This window comes from Anomaloglossus baeobatrachus, chromosome 5 (assembly GCF_048569485.1).
Source record: "Anomaloglossus baeobatrachus isolate aAnoBae1 chromosome 5, aAnoBae1.hap1, whole genome shotgun sequence".
NCBI lineage: Eukaryota > Metazoa > Chordata > Amphibia > Anura > Aromobatidae > Anomaloglossus > Anomaloglossus baeobatrachus.
This window is the reverse complement of record NC_134357.1, coordinates 351,957,530-351,982,587: the sequence shown is the minus strand read 5'-3', so window position 1 is coordinate 351,982,587 and position 25,058 is coordinate 351,957,530.

Below are 25,058 nucleotides of genomic sequence, written 5' to 3'. Positions count from 1 at the left end.
TTTTATTAGCTCATCTTTAATAATACCAACCTATAGCATTACCACACATTCACCTATCTGGCATCTGAGTTGAAATGGAGGTCTGTGCCAGTTACTGATGCAGCCACAGGCCCATCCATCTGGTTTGTCAAGCGTCACTCTCAGCATTCCATAAAACCTTTGAAAAATCTGTCTTCAGATATTTCTTAGCCCAGTCTTGATGTCTTGTTCAGTGATGGTCGGGTTTAATCCTTCCTTATTTTGGCCACGTCTCTGAGCACTGAGCACCTTGTACTTCATGGAGGTTTCACTTCTGGAATATGACAGCATTGGAGGATAATGGGTTCCTGGTTGCTTCTCGTTTGGTTCTTCTCAAATCTTTGGCAGTTAATGTGCATCTATTTTTCTCCACACATATTTTGTGACCCAGTTGACAATTTGCAAAAAAACTTTTGATGATTCTGTGATCACGCTCCAATATCTTAGCAATTTCAAAAGTCCTGCATCCTTCTCTAAGGGGTACTTTGCACACTACGACATCGCAAGCCGATGGTAGCGATGCCGAGCGCGATAGTCCCGGCCCCCGTTGCAGCTGCGATATCTTGTGATAGCTGCCGTAGCGAACATTATCGTTACGGCAGCTTCACATGCACTTACCTGCCCTGCGACGTCGCTCTGGCTGGCGAACCACCTCCTTCCTAAGGGGGCGGGTCGTGCGGAGTCACAGCGACGTCACACGGCAGGCGGCCAATAGAAGCAGGCGGGCGGAGATGAGTGGGACGTAAACATCCCACCCACCTCCTTCCTTCCTCATTGCAGCCGGGACGCAGGTAAGGTGATGTTCCGAGGAACAACATCGTAACATCGGTCCTTCCGAAATTATGGAAATGACCGACGGTACACAGATCATACGATTTCGACGCTTTGATTCACATACTCTGATATCGACAGCGACGCCAGATGTGCGTCACTTTCGATTTGACCCCACCGACATCGCACATGCGATGTCGTAGTGTGCAAAGTACCCCTAAGACTTAACATTTTTCTACTTTTCAGAGTCAAATCTCTCTTTTTTTGGCTCATTTTACCTAAGTAAATGTCGCGGGCGGAGGAGGGGACGCTGCGCTCTCCCACTGCTTGGGTCCAGCCGCGGCTGCGGCTGCTCGGTGGTGGCTCGAGCGGTGGGCCGGATCCCGGGGACTCGAGCGGCGCTCCTCGCCCGTGAGTGAAAAGGGTGGGGATTGGATGGTGGGGATTTGGTTATTGTCCGTGACGCCACCCACTGTTGTGGTGAAGTTGGTGACACCACCGCTGCTCTGGACGGGGATCCCGGGAGCGATGACAGGGAGCAGCTCTGATGTTAGTTCTCCCCTCCGTGGGTAGGGGGGTTGGTTGTCCCGGGGCCCGGTGATGGGCTAGGGAAGGATGGCAGGCGGGTTACGGGGCCTGGTGAGGTGCAGGGTCGCGGTGACAGCGCTGTGCCGCACGGCACGGTGGTACTCACTCAGCCAATGATGAGGACACAGTTCTCGGTAAAACACACGGCTGGATGGACGGGTCCCACAGAAGGCTGCGGTGTTGTTTCTCCCGGCAGGTTGATGGTGATTGCCTTTCCCTGCACCTATGTAGTGTAACGGTTCCAATAGGTTCCCACCGGTAACCCGCTCCCCAGCTTGGATGATTGCTGGAGGAGCCCCTTTTGCCCGCAGGCTCTGGCCCTGGGAACTTTAGCCTTGGCGGTGACTGTGTTTCCCTCTCTCGGTTGGACGGTTGCCTTCTGTCGGGACTTGGCTGCTGGGAAACCCAGGAGGTTCCCTTCGCTAACGGATTTGGCAAATTCATGGCGACTCCTAGCCTTGCCGGGGTCCGTAAGCCCCTGCCGGATGGTGCTGGCTTCTCTTTGTGTACCGGTCCGGTACCGCCGGGCCACCGCCCGTCCACGGTCCTTATGGTTAGCTCCAATAGGCCACTCCTGCAGACGGTCACCACCGTCTGCCAACCTTGCTGATCCGTCCGGGCCACACACCCGGACTAACTTCAGTCTGCTCCTCTACCACTTTCCTTCCTTCCACTTTCCACTCTCAAACTAAACTGCTCTACTTTTCCGCCTCCAGGACTGTGTACCCCTCGGTGGGCGGGGCCAACCACTTGGCCCACCCCCCTGGTGTGGACATCAGCCCCTAGAGGAAGGCAACAAGGGTTTGTGTCTGACTCCGGTGTGCCTGACCGGGAGTGTGGGGTGTGTAGGTGTTGTTCTCTGTGGCCCCTGGCTTGTCCAGGGCACCACATTCCCCCTTAGTAAAATGCAGACCGTCCGCAGGCTGCCTGTCCATCACCGGTTTTATTTTCACAAACTGGAAAAGTAAACGGTAAGACAGGTTACATTTATAATAACATCTTCCCACATCGGGAGGTACTCTTACTTAAAACGTTGCAAACGGTTACGGCTTCCGCTCTCTCCCACCCAAGTAACCTGGCCCTGATGCTGCCCCTAAGCAAACAGGCAGCACCCCTTGACCCCAGTCCAGCACAAGTTACCCGAGCGGGTTCTGTCCTTTTCAGGGGACCCACGTCCATGGGGAACCCCTGAAACCCCCAGAGGATCGCCACCAGTTCCGGTGGTGGCTGGGCCCCAGCCTGCTCCACTGCGGGCCCTTCCTCCAATCTGCCTCTCCGGAGGCGGTAACGGTGAAAGCCACAAACACAATTATTTACAAGCCACAAGCTCGTGGTTGCCCTGCTAGTTCTCAGGCTTGTCCATAAGGAGTCCCTTATGCAAAACTTGTAGACAGTCCCCACGGGGACAACGGTGCCGGCAACGACCGGTCTCAATCAAGCTGACAATCAGGTAAATCTTCGGTTAATCATTCTTATCATTCTTTTAAACGGTACTTTTTAACACATACAGACACAATTCCCCCCCCCTTTTAAAGAGTAGTTTCCCTGTACCTAAGTGGGGGTCTACCTAGGTTAGGGCGAGTGGACCTCCGGGGTCCGGTATCAGTTGGGACAGGCAGTGGGACAGAGGGAACGATCAGTTCCTCTTCCCTGCTATCGTGTGGGGCAGGCAGAGGCATAGGGGAGCTGGGTACAGGTTCATCCCTGGGCACTGGCTCATGGTTGACCACTTCCATTACTTCCTCATCCACGGGTTGTGGGAACCGTATCACTGGAAGAATCACTGCGCCATTCTGTGTAGGCCAGTCTGCTGGAAAGTCACCCATCATGGTGTGGATTACCTCTTTTGCCTTCTCCGCCGGTGTAGGAACCGGAGCTTCAGCCGCTGCCCTCAATGCTGGTGGGCACCTCTTTAGATGGTCCCGGGAAACCATGGCCAAAGTGCCCCCTTGGTCACGACTGATCTGGTAGGCCTTCCCATCTTCCCATCCTGTGGGCTGTATGACATATGGGGTCTGCTCCCATTGATCATCCAGCTTGTGGGTCCTCCTCTTCCGCTTCAGCACTATATCTCCAGGCTGGAAAGGGCCAGCAGACGCCTTCTGGTTGAAGCGCTGCTCCTGTTGTTCCCGACTCCGACTCAAGTTCTTCTCAACATACTCCTGAATTTGTCGATACTGCACCCTCCGCAGATTGTCCACTTCAGCTGTCGAAGGGAGTGCTTCTGGGGCTTCCAATCCCATGTCCAGATCCACCGGTAGCCGGCCAGGGCGTGCCCTCATCAGGTATGCTGGGGTGCATTTTGTTGAACTAGAAGGGATATTGTTGTACATATCGACCAAGTCGGGTAGCTTCTCCGGCCACAGGTTCCGCTCTTCTAGCGGCAACGTCTTGAGGAGGCCCAGGACCAGGTGGTTCATCTTTTCACACATGCCGTTGGTTTGGGCATGGTAAGGCGTGGTCTGGATTTTCTTTCAGCCGTACAACTGACAAAATTCATGGAATACCTCAGCTTCAAAGGCCGGGCCTTGGTCAGTAAGCACCTTCTCAGGGTATCCATGTGGTCGGCAGAAATAAGCCTGGAACGCTCTAGCGGCGTTATGCCAGTTAGGTCTTTGACTGGGACAACCACCATGAACCTTGAATAGTGGTCTACAATGGTTAGAGCGTAGGTGTACCCACTTCGGCTGGGGGTGAGCTTTACATGGTCCAAGGCAACCAGCTCCATCAGTTGATGTGTAACGATCGGGTGTAGGGGCGCCTTCTGGCTGGCCTCATCCTTCCTTCTCAGCGTGCAAGGGCCACACTCTCGGCACCAGGCCTCTACAGATTCCCGCATTCCACTCCAATAGAACCGCTCTCTCAACAGCATCTCTAGTTTCTTCCATCCGAAGTGTCCAGCACCATCATGGTATGCTTGCAGGACGGTGGGCATGTTAGCTTGGGGAATCACCAACTGGCGGATCTTCTCATGGGTCTTTGGGTTAATCAGCTCACGGTACAACTTCCCCTGGTGCAGATACAGCCGGGTCCGTTCCCGCCACAGGCGTTGGGCTTCAGCTGGGGCGGCAGGGTCTATCCCAGCAGCGCCCTGTTCCACCAGGATCTTGACTAGGCAGACAGCGGGTGCATGGTCCTGCGCTTCTTGCCACTCCTAGCTGGGCAGCGGGTCTAGGTTTACCCGTTGTTGATGGACATGCACCTTCTCTGTCGGTGGCTGATGAAATGCGGGCAACTCAATCTCTTCGAGGTCGTCATCCTCGGGCCCTTCTCCCAACAGGTATGGCATCCGAGAGAGTGCATCGGAATTAACGTTGGCATGGCCAGCCCTGTACTTGATGGAGAAATCATAGTTGGCTAGCCTAGCCACCCACCGCTGTTCCAACGCGCCCAGCTTGGCTGTGTCCAGGTGGGTCAGCGGGTTATTATCCGTGAAAGCGGTAAACTTAGCTGCTGCCAGGTAATGGCGGAACCGCTCGGTGATAGCCCACACCAGTGCCAGGAGTTCAAGCTTGAAAGAGCTGTAGTTCTCAGGGTTCCTCTCAGTCGGTCGAAGCCTTCGGCTAGCATAAGCAATCACTTTTTCTTTTCCATCTTGGACCTGGGATAGGACTGCCCCCAAGCCTACATTACTGGCATCTGTGTAGAGGATGAAGGGGTGGTTGTAATCAGGGTATGCTAGGATTTCTTCTCCGGTCAGGGCCGCTCTCAGCTGACGGAAAGATTCCTCATGCCTTTCTTCCCACACCAATGGGGCTCCTACGGGTCTACCACCTTTGGTCTGTCCCACGAGGAGGTCTTGCATGGGGGCAGCCATCTTCGTGTACCCCTTGATGAAGCGACGGTAATACCCCACTAGACCTAGGAACTGCCTCACCTCTCTCACCGTGGTCGGCCACGGCCAGTCCTGGATGGCGGAGATCTTCTCAGGGTCCGGGGCAACACCCTCTGCACTGACCACATGCCCAAGGTACTGCACTCTGGGTTTCAGCAGATGACACTTTGAGGGCTTCAACTTCATCCCATATTTTGCAAGGGACGCGAACACCTCGGCCAGGTGCTCCAGGTGGTCTTCATATGTCTGGGAGTATACAATCACATCATCCAGGTACAGCAGGACGGTTTCAAAATTTAGATGCCCCAGACAGCATTCCATCAGCCGTTGGAAGGTTCCAGGGGCATTGCACAGCCCGAACGGCATACTATTAAATTCGCAGAGTCCCATAGGGGTGGCAAAGGCAGTCTTCTCTCGGTCTTCTGGCGCCACAGCCACCTGCCAGTACCCGCTGGTGAGGTCAAGGGTGGAAAAATCGTTAGCGGTTCTCAGCGCAGCCAGAGATTCCTCAATACGGGGCAGAGGGTAAGCGTCCTTATGTGTTATCTGGTTAATTTTCCGGTAATCCACACACATCCGCATGGTGCCATCCTTCTTCTTAACCAGTACCAACGGGGCGGCCCAGGGACTACAGCTGTCCCTAATAACCCCTGCCTCCTTCATGTTCCTCAACATGTCCTTGGCACATTGGTAGTGTGCAGGGGGAATAGGCCTGTACCTCTCTTTGATAGGGGGGTGCTCACCGGTGGGGATATGGTGTTGGACCCCTTTAATCTGCCCAAAGTCTAGGGGATGTTTGCTAAAAACTCGCTCATACTCCCGTACCACCCGGTATACCCCTTCTTTGTGATGTGTAGGGGTATCGTCAGTGCCTACATTTAGCTGTCGGCACCACTCGTCTAACTCCCCTGGTGATAGGTGAGTGCTGGCAGTAGGTGGCGAGGTGGGGGGAACGGCCTCGCGGATGGTGTGGCGATCCAGAGTGAACAACTTGGCAAGGGTAGCGTACCGGGGAAGCCTGACTTCTTCCTCCCCGCAGTTCAGCACCCTCACAGGCACTCTCCCCTTCTTTACGTCTACCACCCCTCGGGCGGCCATTACTGTGGGCCAGTGTTCAGAGGGCATGGGCTCTATCATGGCGGGGTAGTCACGCCCCTGGGGCCCTACCGCTGCTCTACACCAAATCATCATCTCGCTCCTGGGAGGCACAATGAAAGGGGCAACATCCATCACTCTCACCCCACCAATCTCTCCTCCTGTCGAGTTCACATGCTGATGGTACATCAGGGCTCGGATCTCACGCTGCCCAGCTCTCTGTCGGCTCCCCGCTGCCGTAGCGGACAGCTGCTGCCGTAGGGTAAGCACATCACTCATACAGTGCTCCATCACGTTGGTCCCTAGCACTACCTTCGGGTTATGATCACTGGGTTCATTCATTATCACAATCATACCCTGGTGTTGCAGTTCAGCTCGTCCCACAGTCATGGCCACTTGCTTGTGCCCCACTTGGGTCAATGGGAGTCCATCAGCAGCAATCAGTGTCATACTGGCATCTGGGGGAGCCAGTTTGTCTTTTCCCCAATACCGTTGATACAGTGTGTATGGTATAGTGGTTACCTGTGATCCAGTGTCCAGGAGAGCCATCACCGGTATGCCGTCAACAGCCACGGGGATGATGGGCCGGGCCCCGATGTTCCCGCCAGTGTGGGGGGCCATGGGGTTCTACTCCTGAGGATTGGCCCGTGGTCCCAGAGGTTGCTCGTTTAACGGACACCGTCGGGAGTAGTGGCCGGGTTTGCTGCACCTGTAACAGATCGGGAGTCCATACTGTGAGTCATTGGCCCTTCTCCGCTGCATCCAGGGGACGTCCTCAGGGCTGTTGGCGAGCTGCATCTTCGCCGGGGCCTGGGATCTGATCGGAGGCTGGAGTGCGGCGAGAATCTTAGCGAGGTCCCCATCCATGCGGCGAACTTGAGCAGCAAGTTCTTCCATCGTTCCGCTAGGGGCTGCAGACACTGGAGGTGCTGATGGGGTAGGGGCCACCACAACGGGAGCAGTCTCAACCGGCCACGGTGCTGGCTCAGGGGCTTCAGATGTGGGGGGTTGCAGAGCTTTGATGGCCCGCTCCTTTAATACGGCAAAGTCCACATCAGGGTGTTCTAGGGCCCACAGCCGAAGTTGTTTGCGGTCCTCTGAAGACCTCATCCCCTGCACAAACTGCTCACTTAACATTTTGTTACTGTCCGCACTGTTGATGGTGTCCACCCACTTCAGTGTGCGGAGTGAGGTTTGCAGGCGCAAGGCATAGTCCCGAATGCTATCTGCGGGCCGTTGCCGGCATTGATAGAACTGCATCTGCAACTCCGTCTCGGTACGGGTCTCAAAGGCAGTTTGCAGCTTCTCAAAGATGGTGGCTACAGAGGACCGGTCCCCCTCGGCCCAGGTCTCCGCCTCTTGCTCAGCCGCGCCGGTTAGCTGCCCTAGCACTAGCGCTGCACGTTGCTTATCAGTCAGGGGGTACAGTTATAGTAGCGGACTAAGTTTTTTCCGGAAAACCTGCAAGGCATCAGGTTTCCCATCGTACTGCGGTAGCCAGGCAGCTCCGGGCACATAGGGAAAAGAGAACGGCATCACCTGAGCGAGAGCTGGGGCCGCGGCGCCCCCCGCCAGCGCGGCCAGGACCTGGGCAGGCCCATTCCCATCTACGGGTGCTCCCACGACTGCGTGCGCCGCTCCTCCAGCGGCACCATCGGGCGCAGATATCTTGTTTCCGTCCCCCTTAGTCTCTTTCCGGCTCCTCCTCTACAGGGGCGGGGTTTTGGCCTTCGCGCCTCCACTACTCGAGGAGACACTCGAACGGGAATTTTTCACGCCCAAGATGGCGGTTTCTCAAATTTTCCGGCCGGACACCTCCGGTGGTAACAAGGCGCACCTCTACCAGACGGCAGAGCGGTAGGATCCTGTTCGTGACGCCAAGTTGTCGCGGGCGGAGGAGGGGACGCTGCGCTCTCCCACTGCTCGGGTCCGGCCGTGGCTGCTGCGGCTGCTCGGTGGTGGCTCGAGCAGTGGGCCGGATCCCGGGGACTCGAGCGGCGCTCCTCGCCCGTCAGTGAAAAGGGTGTGGATTGGATGGTGGGGATTTGGTTATTGTCCGTGATGCCACCCACGGTTGTGGTGAAGTTGGTGACACCACCGCTGCTTTGGACGAGGATCCCGGGAGCGGTGACAGGGAGCAGCTCTGATGTTAGTTCTCCCCTGCGTGGGTAGGGGGGTTGGTTGTCCCGGGGCCCGGTGATAGGGTAGGGAAGGATGGCAGGCGGGTTACGGGGCCTGGTGAGGTGCAGGGTCGCGGGGGCAGCGCTGTGCCGCACGGCACGGTGGTACTCACTCAGCCAATGATGAGGACACAGTTCTCGGTAAAACACACGGCTGGATGGACGGGTCCCACAGACGGCTGCGGTGTTGTTTCTCCCGGCAGGTTGATGGTGGCTGCCTTTCCCTGCACCCATGTAGTGTAACGGTTCCAATGGGTTCCCACCGGTAACCCGCTCCCCAGCTTGGATGATTGCTGGAAGAGCCCCTTTTGCCCGCAGGCTCTGGCCCTGGGAACTTTAGCCTTGGCGGTGACTGTGTTTCCCTCTCTCGGTTGGACGGTTGCCTTCTGTCGGGACTTGGCTGCTGGGAAACCCAGGAGGTTCCCTTTGCTAACGGATTTGGCAAATTCACGGCGACTCCTAGCCTTGCCGGGGTCCGTAAGCCCCTGCCGGATGGTGCTGGCTTCTCTTTGCGTACCGGTCCGGTACCGCCGGGCCACCGCCCATCCACGGTCCTTACGGTAGCTCCAATAGGCCACTCCTGCAGACGGTCACCACCGTCTGCCAACCTTGCTGATCTGTCCGGGCCACACACCCGAACCAACTTCAGTCTGCTCCTCTACCACTTTCCTTCCTTCCACTTTCCACTCTCAAACTGAACTGCTCTACTTTTCCCGCCTCCAGGACTGTGTACCCCTCGGTGGGCGGGGCCAACCTCCTGGCCCACCCCCCTGGTGTGGACATCAGCCCCTGGAGGAAGGCAACAAGGGTTTGTGTCTGACTTCGGTGTGCCTGACCGGGAGTGTGGGGTGTGTAGGTGTTGTTCTCTGTGGCCCCTGGCTTGTCCAGGGCGCCACATAAACAAGCTGCATAATAATTCTGCACACATTAATGAAGGTCAAAATATCCACTTGCCTAAAAATTGTGCACACAGTGTATACTGCAAGAAAAAAGTCAGCTCCTCCTCTGCCGGCTACTACTGGCTCCAAGCTTACACCAGGCATTGGAAAGCAGGAGAATAAGGAGCAGCAAAATAAAAACTAAACAAACAAAATAAATAGACAGAATAGCAGGAAGAATGCAAACACCTAAAGGGCAACCAGTGATATTGCTATATACAACAATGAAGGCTATAAGAAAGCGATTTAATCATATGTATGAAAAATTCTATTTTCTCAGAAGATTCATTTAGGAATACATGAACCATGTGATGTCCTAAAGCAGTCCTTCTGGGTGTGAGAAGATGAAAAATAAGCAGAGAAATTTAAGGTTGCAGATTGAGCAACTACCGCATGCAGTGCCTTCCTGCTAAGGCCTGCATTCACAGATACAAAAGTATGCATGTAGACCATGTGGCAGCATTCAAAATTTGAATCACAGAAACATGATTTCTCACCATCCAAGAGACCCCAGCTCTGGTATGGATTGGGCTGTGTCTATTAAAAGGAGGAAACTTGCTTTGCCCGATAGGCTTCCACAATAGCAGATTGGATCCAATGATAATAGTCATTTTTGAGGCAAGCAGTCCCAAGTGGGGACTGGCAAATAAAGAATCAGAACATCTGAAAGGGGCACTGAAAGATACATATAATAGCATGGCTCTGACAACATCCAATATATGGAGGAACTTCTCTCTGGGTGGTGGAAAAGAAGAAACACAAAGACTCATAACAATACATTCATTAAGATGAAAGAAGACCACGTTAGAGGAGAGATTACGGGCTGCAAAACCACCTTGTCATTATGAAGAATGAGGATAGACAAGCATGTGACGCCCTGGCAGAGCCAGGTGGTCACACAGTAGGTCCTTGCACAACACCTTCCCTCACAGGGTTACACACAGCCGACCTGAAACCCTAGCCACCCCCCTCAGGGAAAGACAGGCACACCAGTGGTCCAGACCAGGCGGATGAGAAACGCCCACCTAGGGGTCTAGACAGCCCGGGGCGGGAAAACAAACAGATTAAGTCTGAAGTTCAAGTTGAGAGGAGTGGAAGCTGGGGCTAGGTGTAGCTCCAGCAGGAGGAGAAGCTCAAGTTGACAGGCACCGGGGTTGGAGCCCTGGTGCCTTGGCTAGCTGGCAGACGGTGGTCTCCGTCAGCAGGCGACGGGAAGACGGCAGCCGGAGATCCGATGTGGACCGGGACAGGGTTGGAGCCCGCCAATACCGTCACCAGAAAACCGACCCGGAAACCGTGCACAGAGGGGGTACTTGGACCCTGAAGCCAGGACCGGAACTAACGGCCTAGCTAATTAACCAATTGAGTGCAAGATTTTAGGTCCTGTCCCAACCAAAGTCCCAAAAGCAAACAACCACCCACAGAGAGGGATAGGGCATCCACCAGGGCCCAGTATATCCCACGGGTCAGCGTCAACGGGCACGGCTCCTCAGGTATACAAAACACCGGGAGCGGAGTCTTGCGTTCCACACCAAGAAGTCTACACAAACACAAAAGCAGTGCAGAGGAAAGAGACGGCGACCACCAGCCCGTGTGGGGGACCCGAGTACAACCGGCCGCGGCGGCCGGCCACCAGCACCTTTGGTTTACCAAAAGACTCATGTGATTTATTGACTGTGAGTAACCAAACATCCCCTGGTACGTCTGAGCGTGCGGGCCCCTGCCACCGCCATCCCTTGCACCAAACCACCGGGTCCCGGGGCAACCATCCCTACCCACGGAGGGGTTAACATCCAGCTGCCATCACATCTCCCCCAGGTATCCCTCAACAGCAGCGGTGGTGTCACACTTCACCACACACCGTGGGTGGCGTCACGAACAGAGTACGGCCAAGCTCATACAACCACGTTTTTCCCCTTTTTCATTTGGCGTGTCCGCGTGACCCCTGGGTCCGGAGGATCCCTCGAGCCACACAGCGTGTCCGGACCCGAGCAGCTCGGCTGCTACAGGCATGCGGTGGCACACCCCAAAAACTGGCATCACGAACAGGATTGTAACCCATTCACCTACCTGGTGGAAGTGCGCCTTATTTTGGACAGTCAGCGGTGATCCGTTCAAAAATTTTGTGAAGTCGCTATTTTGCTGCCATTTTTAGGCGCGAAAAACAACAGCCCAGCGTCTTCTTCCCCAAGAAAGTGCGCAAAGATGAAGCCCCGCCCCCTAGGAACAAAGGCGGAAGGTAAACCCTGAGGCCGAAAACGAAACTTACCAGCGGCTCGAGAGAGTGCTCGCAAAAGACCAAGGGGGAGAAGTGGGAAGATGTCCGCGCCCAACCCGAATGGCGGAGCGGCGGCGCTCCGAGGCGGAGTGGTGATTCCCGTGGAAGAACAAGAATCAGATCGCTTATCACTGGGAACCGCTGCCTGGCTGGTGCGGGAGCTGGCGAGATTCTGTGTCTGAGTGCATTCGCAGTCGCTGCAACAGGTGCTGGAATGGAAAGCGGAGGTCCGGAGAATGGTGGCCGTCGTGTGGGCCCATGAGAGCAGTGCCACCCATACTATGCCGCGTCGGAAGAAAAGTACACAGACCGTCCCGATCTCGTTGACCTGCCCGGAGCTAGAGCCTATTCCCTGCGTGATGGGAGAGTGCCGGCCGGCACAGCTCCCCGGAGTGACCACATCACCTGCCATACCACCTTCGTTCCCGATCAAAGTTCAGAGTTCCGGGATGTGTTGCAGCTGGTCCAGGGGTGCTGAGCCCAGGGTGCCGAGTGAGCCATACGGCCTCATGCAGCAGTGGTAGCGGAATCCCGGCTACCCCAAGTGTGAGCCCCGTTGAAAAAAGTTTTGAAGCTTCACTGAAGGGACTCTCTGGGAGAAGAGAGGGTTTACCTTGTGCTGAATGGGAACGAATTGCAATGCTCTGAAGGTACAGACTTAAAATCCACGTAGAAATTACTGGGTGGGGTCAGTGGGATATTTGAGAAGTGTATCCAAACCTCTGCAGGCGTACCGGGAGGTAACGGACTTGAAATCCGTGTAGAAATACTGGCCAGGGATAGCTAAGTAGTATATCTACTATTTGCAGTTCCAGCAAAGGAAATAGATTTTTGATAACAATGAAAGATAATTACCTTTCACAAATGGTACAGGACCCCACAAGAGGGGGAGCACTACTAGACCTTGTACTAACCAATAGGCCAGACCGCATATCAAATATACAAGTTGGGAGTTACTTGGGGAATAGTGATCACAAAATAATAAGTTTTCATGTATTCTTTAGTAAGATGTCTAGTAGAGGGGCTACAAGGACACTAAACTTCAGGAAAGCAAATTTTAAACGGTTGAGAGATGATCTTAGTGCAATAAACTGGGATGATGTACTAAGTAATAAAAGTACACAAAGCAAATGGGAGACTTTTATGAGCATCCTGAATAGGGCTTGTGCAGAAAATATACCCTATGTGAACAAACATGCTAGAAATAGGAGGAAACCCCTATGGCTAAATAGAGCTGTAAGGGAAGCAATAAAAGAAAAACAGAAAGCCTTAAAAGAATTAAAGAGGGTAGGTAGTGATGAGGCATTATATAATTATAGAAAATTAAATAAAATATGTAAAAAGCAAATTAAGTTAGCTAAGTTTGAGACAGAGAGACTCATTGCGAGAGAAAGTAAAAATAATCCTAAAATATTCTTTAACTACATAAACAGTAAAAAACTGAAAAGCGATAGTGTTGGCCCCTTAAAAATAGTCTTGGTGAAATGGTGGAAGGGGATGAGGGTAAAGCCAACCTGCTGAATGACTTTTTTTCTACGGTTTTTATACAAGAAAATGCCATGGCAGATGACATGACCAGTGATACCATAAATTCACCCTTGAATATTACCTGCTTAACCCAGCAGGAAGTACGCCGCCGCCTCGAAATCACTAAGGTTGACAAATCTCCGGGCCCGGATGGCATACACCCCAGAGTACTACAGGAATTGAGTTCTGTGATAGATAGACCATTATTTTTAATCTTCTCAGATTCCTTAATAACAGGGTCGGTACCGCAGGACTGGCGCATAGCAAATGTGGTGCCAATATTCAAAAAGGGGACAAAAACTGAGCCGGGAAATTATAGGCCGGTAAGTTTAACCTCTACGGTTGGTAAAATCCTTGAGGGTTTCTTGAGAGATGCTATACTGGAGTATCTCAAGAAAAATAACCTTATGACAGAGTATCAACATGGGTTTATGAGGGATCGATCCTGTCAAACTAATTTGATCAGCTTCTATGAAGAGGTAAGTTCAAGTCTAGACCAGGGAAATGCAGTGGATGTTGTGTATATGGACTTTTCAAAAGCTTTTGATACGGTGCCACACAAAAGGTTGGTACATAAAATGAGAATAATGGGGATAGGGGAAAATATGTGTAACTGGGTTAAAAACTGGCTCAGTGATAGGAAACAAAGGGTGGTTATTAATGGTACGTACTCAGACTGGGTCTCAGTTCATAGTGGGGTACCACAGGGGTCAGTATTGGGCCCGCTTCTTTTCAACATATTTATAAATGACCTTGTTGGGGGCATGCGGAGTAGAATTTCAATATTTGCAGATGATACTAAACTCTGCAGGGTAATCAATACAGAGGAGGATAATTTTATATTACAGGGAGATTTATGTAAATTGGAGGATTGGGCTGAGAAGTGGCAATTGAAGTTTAATGTAGATAAATGTAAGGTCATGCACTTGGGTAGAGGAAATAACATTTATGATTATGTACTTAATTGTAGAACACTGGGTAAAACAGACACAGAAAAAGACTTGGGTGTATGGGTGGATGGTAAACTTCACTTTAGTGGACAGTGTCAGGCAACTGCTGCCAGGGCTAATAAAATAATGGGATGTATTAAAAGAGGTATAAGTGTTCATGAAAAAAATATAGTTCTACCTCTGTACAAGTCACTAGTGCGACCGCACTTAGAATACTGTGTACAATTCTGGTCACCGATATATAAGAAGGACATAGCTGAACTGGAGAGGGTGCAGAGAAGAGCGACCAAGATTATTAGAGGAATGGGTGGGCTGCAATACGAAGACAGGTTATTAAACTTGGGGTTATTTAGTTTGGAAAAACGAAGGCTTAGGGGGGATCTAATCACAATGTATAAATATATGAGGGGACAGTACAGAGACCTTTCCAAAGATCTTTTTACACCTAGGCCTGCGACTGGAACACGGGGGCATCCGCTACGTCTTGAGGAAAGAAGGTTTAATCATAATCACAGACGAGGATTCTTTACTGTACGAGCAGTGAGACTATGGAACTCTCTGCCGCATGGTGTTGTAATGAGTGATTCACTACTAACATTTAAGCAGAGCCTGGACGCCTTTCTTGAAAAATTTAATATTACCAGTTATGTATATTAGATTTTATGACAGGGTATTGATCCAGGGAACTAGTCTGATTGCCGGATGTGGAGTCAGGAAGGAAATTTTTTCCCCATTGGAACTTGTTTGCCACATTGGGGTTTTTTTTTGCCTTCCTCTGGATCAACATGTTAGGCTACGGGTTGAACTAGATGGACTTAGAGTCTCCCTTCAACCTTAAAAACTATGATACTATGATACTATGATACTATGATATCTGAACCTGAGCGGGCATACTGTGAATATTACAGACTTGAAATTCAGGTTTATGTTGTGTACCATGAGTGCAGTTTATGTGCTTTAATAAACCTACTAGACTTCAGGAGTGGATAGATTGAAATAAAGAAGGTTCTCTTCCATCTGTAGTGAGTACAGCCATAGCATAATGGAGCAGCTAGAAGGAAAGGGCAGCAAAGGGCACCATGTTAGCTGGTCCTGGAAGAATTAGCTGGTCCTGGAAGTTTCAATTCTGACCAGGAGGGGTCACGAAGGTACACTGGTAGTTTAGAATAAGAGAAGTGAAGACTAAAGCTAGAAATCTCCATAAGTATTCTTACACCTGTAAGGTGGTAGACTGGTTGATGTCACGTTCCATACCCCGAAGACACCAATCCTGTTGTACTATTATGTGACTTATGATGTAATGTACAGTAAGATTAGTTGTGGTTGTTGGACTATAGGGTAAGAGATTGTCATGTGTTGGGACTAGTCCACAATGGAAGGGGTTAGTTTCTAGGGAAAGAGATGATTTCCCTCTAGAAATTTAGTAGAATGAAGCCCCAGTGTGTGACAGAAGCAGGTGTATAGTCTGTAGATTGTCAAAGCTGCATGCAGTAGGTAATCTGTGGCAAGATAAGGAAACAAGAGACGTTGTGATAACATGATCTTCTAGTAGTGACTGCGACACAGAGTGCAAGACTATGTTTAGGGGTGCTTCACACACAGCGAGCTCACTGCCGAGATCGCTGCTGAGTCACGCTTTTTGTGACGCAGCAGTGACCTCATTAGCGATATCGCTGTGTGTGACAATGAGCAGCGATCTGGCCCCTGCTGCGAGATCGCTGCTCGTTACACACAGCCCTGGTTTGTTTTCTTCAAAGGCGCTCTCCCGCTGTGACACACAGATCGCTGTGTGTGACAGCGAGAGAGCGACAAATGAAGCGAGCAGGGAGCAGGAGCCGGCGTCTGACAGCTGAGGTAAGCTTGTAACCAAGATAAACATCGGGTAACCAAGGTGGTTACCCGATATTTACCTTAGTTACCAGCCTCTGCAGCTCTCACGCTGCCTGTGCTGCCAGCTCCGGCTCTCTGCACATGTAGCTGCATTACACATCGGGTTAATTAACCCGATGTGTAATGTAGCTAGGAGAGCAAGGAGCCAGCGCTCAGTGTGCGCGGCTCCCTGCTCCCTGCACACACAGTTAAGCGGTGTGCGCTGGTAACTAATGTAAACATCGGGTAACCATACCCGATGTTTACCTTAGTTACCAGTCTCCGCAGCTTCCAGACAGCGGCTCCGTGCAAGCGCAGCGTCGCTTGCACGTCGCTGCTGGCTGGGGGCTGTTCACTGGTCGCTGGTGAGATCTGCCTGTTTCACAGCTCATCAGCGACCATGTAGCGATGCAGCAGCGATCCTGACCAGGTCAGATCGCTGGTCGGATCGCTGCTGCATCGCTAAGTGTGAAGGTACCCTTAGGCTAGAGACCAACCTTCCTACAGAGAGACCCCCAAACAGAAGAGTCAAGAGGATGTAACTCTAGCAGCAGGGCCCCAGGTTACGTACAGCTTAAAAGGTAATGGGCCAAGACGTCTTTCCGCGTGGGCACAGTTGACTTTCCCAGGTGAAGTCTCCCTAAACGTCTGGGAGGTAAAGTGTCTGTTTGCATTTAGAAACTTGTGACAGGATCTGGGCCAGAGTCGCACATTGCCATCTGAGACTCCTTATATTAAATGTATTTCCTGTCTTTTATGCTTCTAGGGTAAATGTCTGTTTTCCTTTCCAGCAGCATCTGATTGTTGGCCTAAGGTGTTTCTACTTGGTGACCACTCCGTTCCCCTATATATGGTCACATCTCTCAGTAGAGGGTGTCAGTTATTCTGATTCATTCTGAAGCTAGACCTGGTTGTGGAAGGAGTTACTGAGCCCTTTACTTTTGGAAGCAGGGTAGGCTGCAGTTCTGGTGACTGACTACAGCCATGAAGTTGGACCTTATCCTTTGTTGTATCCCCTGTCTGTCATACAGTACAGACCAAAAGTTTGGACACACCTTCTCATTCAAAGAGTTTTCTTTATTTTCAGGACTCTGAAAATTGTAGATTCACATTGAAGGCATCTAAACTATGAATTAAAACATGTGGAATGAAATACTTAAAAAAGTGTGAAACAACTGAAAATATGTCTTATATTCTAGGTTCTTCAAAGTAGCCACCTTTTGCTTTCATTACTACTTTGCATACTCTTGGCATTCTCTTGATGAGCTTCAAGAGGTAGTCACCAGAAATGGTTTTACAACAGTCTTGAAGGAGTTCCCAGAGAGGCTTAGCACTTGTTGGCCCTTTTGCCTTCACTCTACGGTCCAGCTCACCCCAAATAATCTCGATTGGGTTCAGGTCTGGTGGCTGTGGAGACCAGGTCATCTAGCGTAGCACCCCATCAAACTCCTTCTTAGTCAAATAGCCCTTACACAGCCTGGAGGTGTGTTTGGGATCATTGTTCTGTTGAAAAATAAATGATGGTCCAACTAAACGCAAACCGGATGGAATAGCATGCATCTTCAAGATACTGTGGTAGGCATGCTGGTTCTGTATGCCTTCCATTTTGAATAAATCCCCAACAGTGTCATCAGCAAAGCACCCCCACACCATCACACCTCCTCCTCCATGCTTCACGGTGGGAACCAGCCATGTAGAGTCCATCCGTTCAGCTTTTCTACAAAGACACGGTGGTTGGATCCAAAGATCTCAAATTTGGACTCATCAGACCAAAGCACAGATTTCCACTGGTGTAATGTCTATTCCTTGTGTTCTTTAGCCCAAACAAGACTCTTCTGCTTGTTGCCTGTCCTTAGCAGTGGTTTCCTAGCAGCTATTTTACCATGAAGGCCTGCTGCACAAAGTCTCCTCTTAACAGTTGTTCTAGAGATGAGAAGGTGTGTCCAAACCTTTGGTCTGTACTGTACCTTTCCTACTTATTGTTTTAGTATAGCGGTGGGACTAGCAATGCTCATCTACTAGCTCACTAGCTAGGGTTATTACAAGGCTTCCTAGGGTTTCAGACATCCTGTTCGGCGACAGGTTTGGAAACTGTGAGGGCTTGCTAGGAAGGCAGGGTGTAGCTGCAGGTCAGTGTAAGAGGTGTCTCATCATCCCTCTCCCTAGCACCAGGGCCCACTATTGTTAAAGTATCCTCGGGGTACCCCTTGTTTGTTATTGGGGAACCCCTTGTTTGTTGTGTGTCTCACCATGCACCAGGTCTTCCTCAAGTCTGTGCGTGACATAAACTCTGTATTCTGGACCTTGTGACAAAACCCCCTCCTCTACAAGGAGAATAGACATGGAAGGGAGCGTGACAGTCATGAACGCGACTGTAGCACTAGGCTGGGTTGTGCTGGGAATCAGAGGATCAGTAAGAATGGAAACAATTCAGAGGGAACAAGTGTGTCTTAATATGCTTGATACAACTGAAACATGCTGTAAGTTATTTGCCAGCTATCTCCTGTATCTAGTTGATCAAGTGAAACTGTTGACTAGAATCTCGTTATTTAAACTGAACTGGTGGTCTCCTTGTCAATACGAATCATCAACTGGTCCTGGTCAGCCAAAACCATCAACACTATGTGACCTATATGGGCATACTACGCACACAGCGAAAGTCCACACACCCAGCCAGGACCACATCTTTCATGTAGTGTGTCGGGGCGTCAGGAGTCAACACCTCACCCCTTACTACCACCCCGTGGCACTCTACACACCCTTGGAAAATATCAGATTATTCAATAGAACTGCAGTGTCTGTTATGTCTAAAAAAAAGTGCCTCTGAATGACAGAGAAGAATGGTACCGAAAGTATTGTGCCTGCTATAATTTTGAAACTGCATTTGTGGAATTGCAGTAAAGAGATTTTATTCTTTTTACTTTGTATTCTGGTTTCCCTGATTCATCACATGTTATCAATACCATCAAACCACTTTGGCCTGAAGAGGGGTCCTCCGCCAGTCCTCAGATCGCTTATATACACTCAAAGGTACCATACCCAGATGCTTTGGGATTGCAAAGCAAACCTTGCCACGAAGGAACCCTTACAGGCAAAGGGTTGCCAGGTAGCTTTGTCAAAACTAGAAAATCCAAATCAAAGGCACAGTAGACAGGCAGGTGGGTAGTTAGGAAAATAGGTCAAGGTCAGAACACATAGAAATACTAATAAGCACAGGAAGAGCCACAATTATACCTGCAGAGCAGTTTATATAACCGTCAACCAGGGACTGACTGCAGGAGGTTTAAATAGTGAGAGGTGCCACCCCTAGCTCCAGCAGACTCAATTAACTATTGAGGTCCAAGAATAACAAACAGTTGAAACTCACTGCAGAGGAACGGGCACAAGAGCTTAATATACAGTATACATGCTTATGTTGTCTAACAGCAATCTTGGTGCCATTGCTGTGCTACATAGTGTCATAGATAGAGCAAGTCCTGCCACAGGTGTTACAGAACCCCCCTCTTTCATGGTAGCATAAAGCCCACCATAACTACTTAAATTACTAACAATAAATAAATAAATACTCAGACGCATGGCATTTGGATAAAAAATGGCCGTGGTGTTATATTATTGGTAACTTGATAAATCAGAATAATCACCATATTAATCAAATAAATAACCATCAAAATTCATAAATACTACCATATAATTCAAATCAACCACTTATAAAACCACAATCCACCCAACATAGTTGGGCAATTTTTCCACAACTAATAAAACATCACGACAAAAATAATAAACAATTTAAAGAAATAACTTAACACTGGGAGGGCGGGTGGGGGATTCTTCTTTCTTCACAGCTGGAAACTGACACAGCTGGCTCCTTATAAAAGTAAGACTCCCGCATTTTTTCATCTGTCCACCAATGAAAAACTTTAAAATTGGCGCGCAGCAGGCTGACCAATCACTCAGCCTGCTCGCGTTACTCTCAGGGGGCAGATTAACCCCATAAACTCCCAACTATAACCTTTTCCAATACAACCCGCGCAGCAGGCTGACCAATCACAGCAGCCTGCTCGCGTTACCACCTGAAGGGCATTAACCCTTTACTTCCCATAATGAATTCGGCACAGCTAAGTGCCACAACCCAATACCCGCTGAACTTGTAAACTAAAAATAAGGGGCCCATGCCACCATGCAATCACCAGGCTATGCACTGCTGGTGATTATACAAGAGAACACTTACACCCAGTGTTTTTCAGGAAACTTGTGGAATTTTCTGAACAGACCATTGGCCCTGATGTCATTGGCCAAAACCCAAGATCGCTTACCTGGCCAACAGTCTTTACAGTGCATGAGATACTGCAAGGAATTTGTCACCACACTATACAGGATTGTGTGTACCTCATATTCCAGATTGCCTTCAATCATGACAAGAGGGGAGGGTCTCTGACAGGGTGGACAGGGGAACAATATATCTTAAGCAGGAACTTATGAAATACATTGGATATCTTAAATTATAGCAAATGTTTTAAAAAGACTACGGACTTAATGACCTCAGTCATTTCATGTGGACCAACGAACCTGGGTCCCAACTTACGGCAGTGAACAACATTGTCACCATCATTAAAGCTTGGTTTCTCTATGTGGCTCTTATTGGCAGGAAGAGATTTGCCTACCCTGTGTCTCTCTGATACCCTCTGACCTCAGCCCAGATAATTTAAACCGGTTTACAGCTTTGTCAGCCTCCGGAGTGTCCAATTCCAAAAATGAGAAAGATCCAAACTGGAGGTGATAACGAAAGTTACAAAAGAACGGAGAAGTCTTAGTTGATTCTTGATACTAATTAATATCAAATTTATCTAAAGGCAAATGTTTCACCCAGTCAGTTTGTTCCAGTGTTTGGTTGGCATGTTCAGTCTGACTGTTGGTTTCTTGGTGATAAGCAGATAAAAAATATAATTCTATATTATTCTTCTTACAGAATGCACTCTAGAATCTGGACACAAACTAAGTTGCTTGGTCGAAAACAATATTTTCTGGGATACTATGTAGACGCAAAATGATTTATGTACATTTTAAGATTAGGAAAATAAGCAACCTAGTCAGGGGAACAAAATTACACTGTTTACAAAAGCTAACTACACCCACCCAGTCTTTCCCTCAGAAGATGGCAGGTCCATAATAAAAAAAATCCATAAAGAGAAGTGTCCATGTCATTTTAAGGTTGGGCAGAGACATCGGAAGGCAAGCTGGGTGGGCACAGGGCATTATGGTTCTGGATTCACATGCAGCAACATATTCCTTGCAATCCCAACTAATGTTAGGTCACAAAAATTCCTGGTTACCAGTCGTATGGTGTTATTAATGACAGGGTGACCTGTGAGCACAGATTCATGTAGTTCTTGTATGGCTTGCAGACTAAATAAGGGTGTGACAAAAATTTTTGGGTGGGAGTGTTGTCAGGAGCTAATTTGAGATCTATAGATCTTTCCCACAATGTCCAGGGATACAACAGATGGCATTTGCAAACTATTTCAGCCAAAATGTCGCTCCAAAATTCAAATAGCGCTTTTTTCCTTTCTGAGCCCTGTGATGTGCCCAAACAGTAGTTTTCAACTCCATGGGGGCATTGGTATACTCAAGAGAGATTCTACAACAAATTGTATGGTCCAATTTTTTTCTGTTGACCTTGTGAAATTGAAAATTTGGGGGCAAAAGCAACATTTTTATAAGAAAACTGTATTTTTTAATTTTCATGGCTCAAAGTTATTGTCACAAGGAGATTCTTGCAGGCATCACCAACTGTCATGGCGGCGTCAGGCTCTGTGGAAACTAAGAAACTACAGATTCTGGCACTCTGCCTGTTACTTCTCTAAGGTCTGTGGTCAGCACAGGGAGATGCGGGCATTGACCCACAGGCTTAGGCAGGCTATGAGTTAAACTCTGCTGGGCTGCTTGTTGATATCTTTGATCACATGCTGTTGGGGAACCAGTCACGTTTGCTCCCCGTGTTATATATGCTGGCTGAACTATTCCATTATTGCCAGTGTGGCACCCCTGAGGCTTCAGTCGCCACAGGGTACTGCATCTCATCAGAGGTGCAGTACTCATCCTGGGTAAGGAGAAGGTCAGTGCCGGTTCACAACATCCATATCCACACATAATCCAGTTGCCCACTCACCGGGATGGGTTTAGGGTAGGTTCATTTCAGATGGTCACCATATTGTCTGAGGCCTCCCACCCAATAACTTTGGAACTCGAGTGGGCGGGGCGACTGATCTGGGGAGCAGGAGCCATGCACACACTTATTCAGTCTAGTCACCACCAGAAACGAAGTGAGACGCAGGAGAATACGATCGCTGAGGGGAGAGCTAATATCTCCCTCAGGACCGACGCACATCTCAGGGCACGTCATGGCCTGCCAGTAGAATCCACCGGGCCGAGGATTTCAAGTCTTCTGGCCTATAACAGCACCCGGGGAAAAGCAGCATATAGAGCCAGGAGCCGTGACCATAGGGTGGCCCATCAATGGACTCTCACTGCCTGCTATACGGGACGGGGAACATAACCACCCCAAAGAACAGAGGTCCCTGTGTAGCTTCAAGTCGCAGGAACTCACACAACAGAGCGCAGGGAGGAAGGACTCACGAAGTATCCCTCCGGTACCGACCCCCCAAACTATCCGGGATTGTCTGGGGCCCATCACAGGGGAGTCTGGCAGTCCGATGGCAGGAGCAACTCAGTGAGTAAACATCTTAAACTGCAACTGCTTTGTCGTCTGATCCTTCCCGCGCCCCGCACTTCCCACACTGGGGTGGACTACTACTCTCAACATCCTCCCTGGAGCCTAGCTCTGCCTGTGGAGAGCTGCAACATCTGAGCTACGTTATCATCCGCCCCAGCCAAGAGACACCCTGCGCAGCGGTGGCTCCTATTATAGCCGCATACCACAGGTGGCGTCACGAAAGACAACTACTCCCTCCATCACCACCATCCCCATCATTTTGGTTGACACCTCGGGATTACGGAGCTGGGCCAGGTCACTGTGACAACCCAAGCTCCCCCCGAACACTGGCCTGGTGACGAGTAATTCCCCCAAGACCCTGCGGGCAATAGCTTACCTATACTGGCTTGGTGAGGTGTTGTGATCCAGACTAAAGGGGGCTTTACACGCTGCGAAATCGCTAATGCGGAGTCGTTGGGGTCACGGAATTTGTGACGCACATCTGGCCGCATTAGCGATGCCGTTGCGTGTGACACCGATAAGCGATTTTGCATCGTTGCAAAAACGTGCAAAATCGCTAATCGGCGACATGGGGGTCCATTCTTAAAAATCGTTACTGCAGCAGTAACGAAGTTGTTCCTCGTTCCTGCGACAGCACACATCGCTGCGTGTGACGCCGCAGGAACGAGGAAGCTCCCCTTACCTGCCTCCCGGCTGCTATGCAGAAGGAAGAAGGTGGGCGGGATGTTATGTCCCGCTCAGCTCCGCCCCTCCGCTGCTATTGGGCGGCGGTTCAGTGACGCTTCAGTGACGTTGCTGTGACGCCGCACGGACCGCCCCCTTAGAAAGGAGGCGGTTCGCCGGTCACAGCAACGTCGCCGGACAGGTAAGTATGTGTGACGGCTCTGGGCGATGTTGTGCGGCACGGGCAGCGATTTGCCCGTGTAGCGCAACAGATGGGGGCGGGTATCCACACTAGCGATATAGGGACCGATATCGCAGTGTGTAAAGTAGCCTTTACTGGTTTTTGTTAAATGTTATTGCTGTGAGCATTTGGGATGTTAACCCTTGTTGTTACCTTCCTCCTCTCTTTCTTTTCTCCTCAAGCCTGCTTTACATAACTCGATCTATTGTGCGATAGCATGAGCGATCGTACCCGCCCCCGTCGTTTTTGCGTCACGGGCAAATCGCTGCCCGTGGCGCACAAACTCGTTTAACCCCCGTCACACGCACTTACCTTCCGGACGACCTCGCTGTGGGCGACGAACGTCCACTTCCTGAAGTGGGAGGGACGTTCGGCATCACAGCGACGTCACATGGCAGCCGGCCAATAGAAGCGGAGGGGCGGAGATGAGCGGGATGTAAACATCCCGCCCACCTCCTTCCTTCCATTAAGCCGGCGGGTGCCGTGGGACGCAGGTACGCTGTGTTCATTGTTCCCGTGGTGTCACACGGAGAAACGTGTGATGCCACTGAAATGATGAACAACCTGCACCCATGAAAATAAGCGATATTATGAAAGTTAACGACGAGTACACGACTCACGATTTGTGAGCAATACTGCGTCGCTCGGAGGTGTCACACGAGACGACGTCGTGCGCTATGCCGGATGTGCGTCATGAAAACGGTGACCCCGACGACATATCGCACAATATATCGTCTCGTGTAAAGCCCGCATCAGTCTCTTACTATTTGTTACTGTGAGGTTGTAGAGTGTCTGAGTTTTGGTTTCCCTATGTGTTAGGCTACGTGCGCACGTAGCGTTTGTCCCTGCAGAAATTTCTGCAGCGATTTGAACAGCACACATGCGCTTCAAATCGCTGCAGAAAGAGTCCGTAATGAAAAAAAAAAAAAAGCCGATTCCATGCGCTCTGAGTGCAGCCCCTCCCATAGACAGAGCGGGAACTGCATGCAGAGCGCAGGAAAGATGTGACATGTCACTTCTTAGAACGTGCGCTTCGGGCAGCAGTCGAAGCGCTGAGCTCCAATACGCCACGTGCGCACGTCTCCTGCATAATCTTCATAGATTGTGCTAGGGACGCAGGACGCATGCAGTTACGCTGCACTGCAGATCGCAGCGTAACTGCATGTAAATATGCAACGTGCGCACAAAGCCTTAATCTGTGTTTCCATCACACTTCTGCCCCTTCTTTCACTGTTTAGGAGGGGGAACAGATTAGATCTGGTCAGTAGAACAGTAAGGAATGGGACTCCTGCATCTCCAATTTTAGGGACAAGAGGTCAGGGATAACCTAGGGTACCCTAGCATGAGGGACAGTGTATGAGCCCTCTGTCATTCG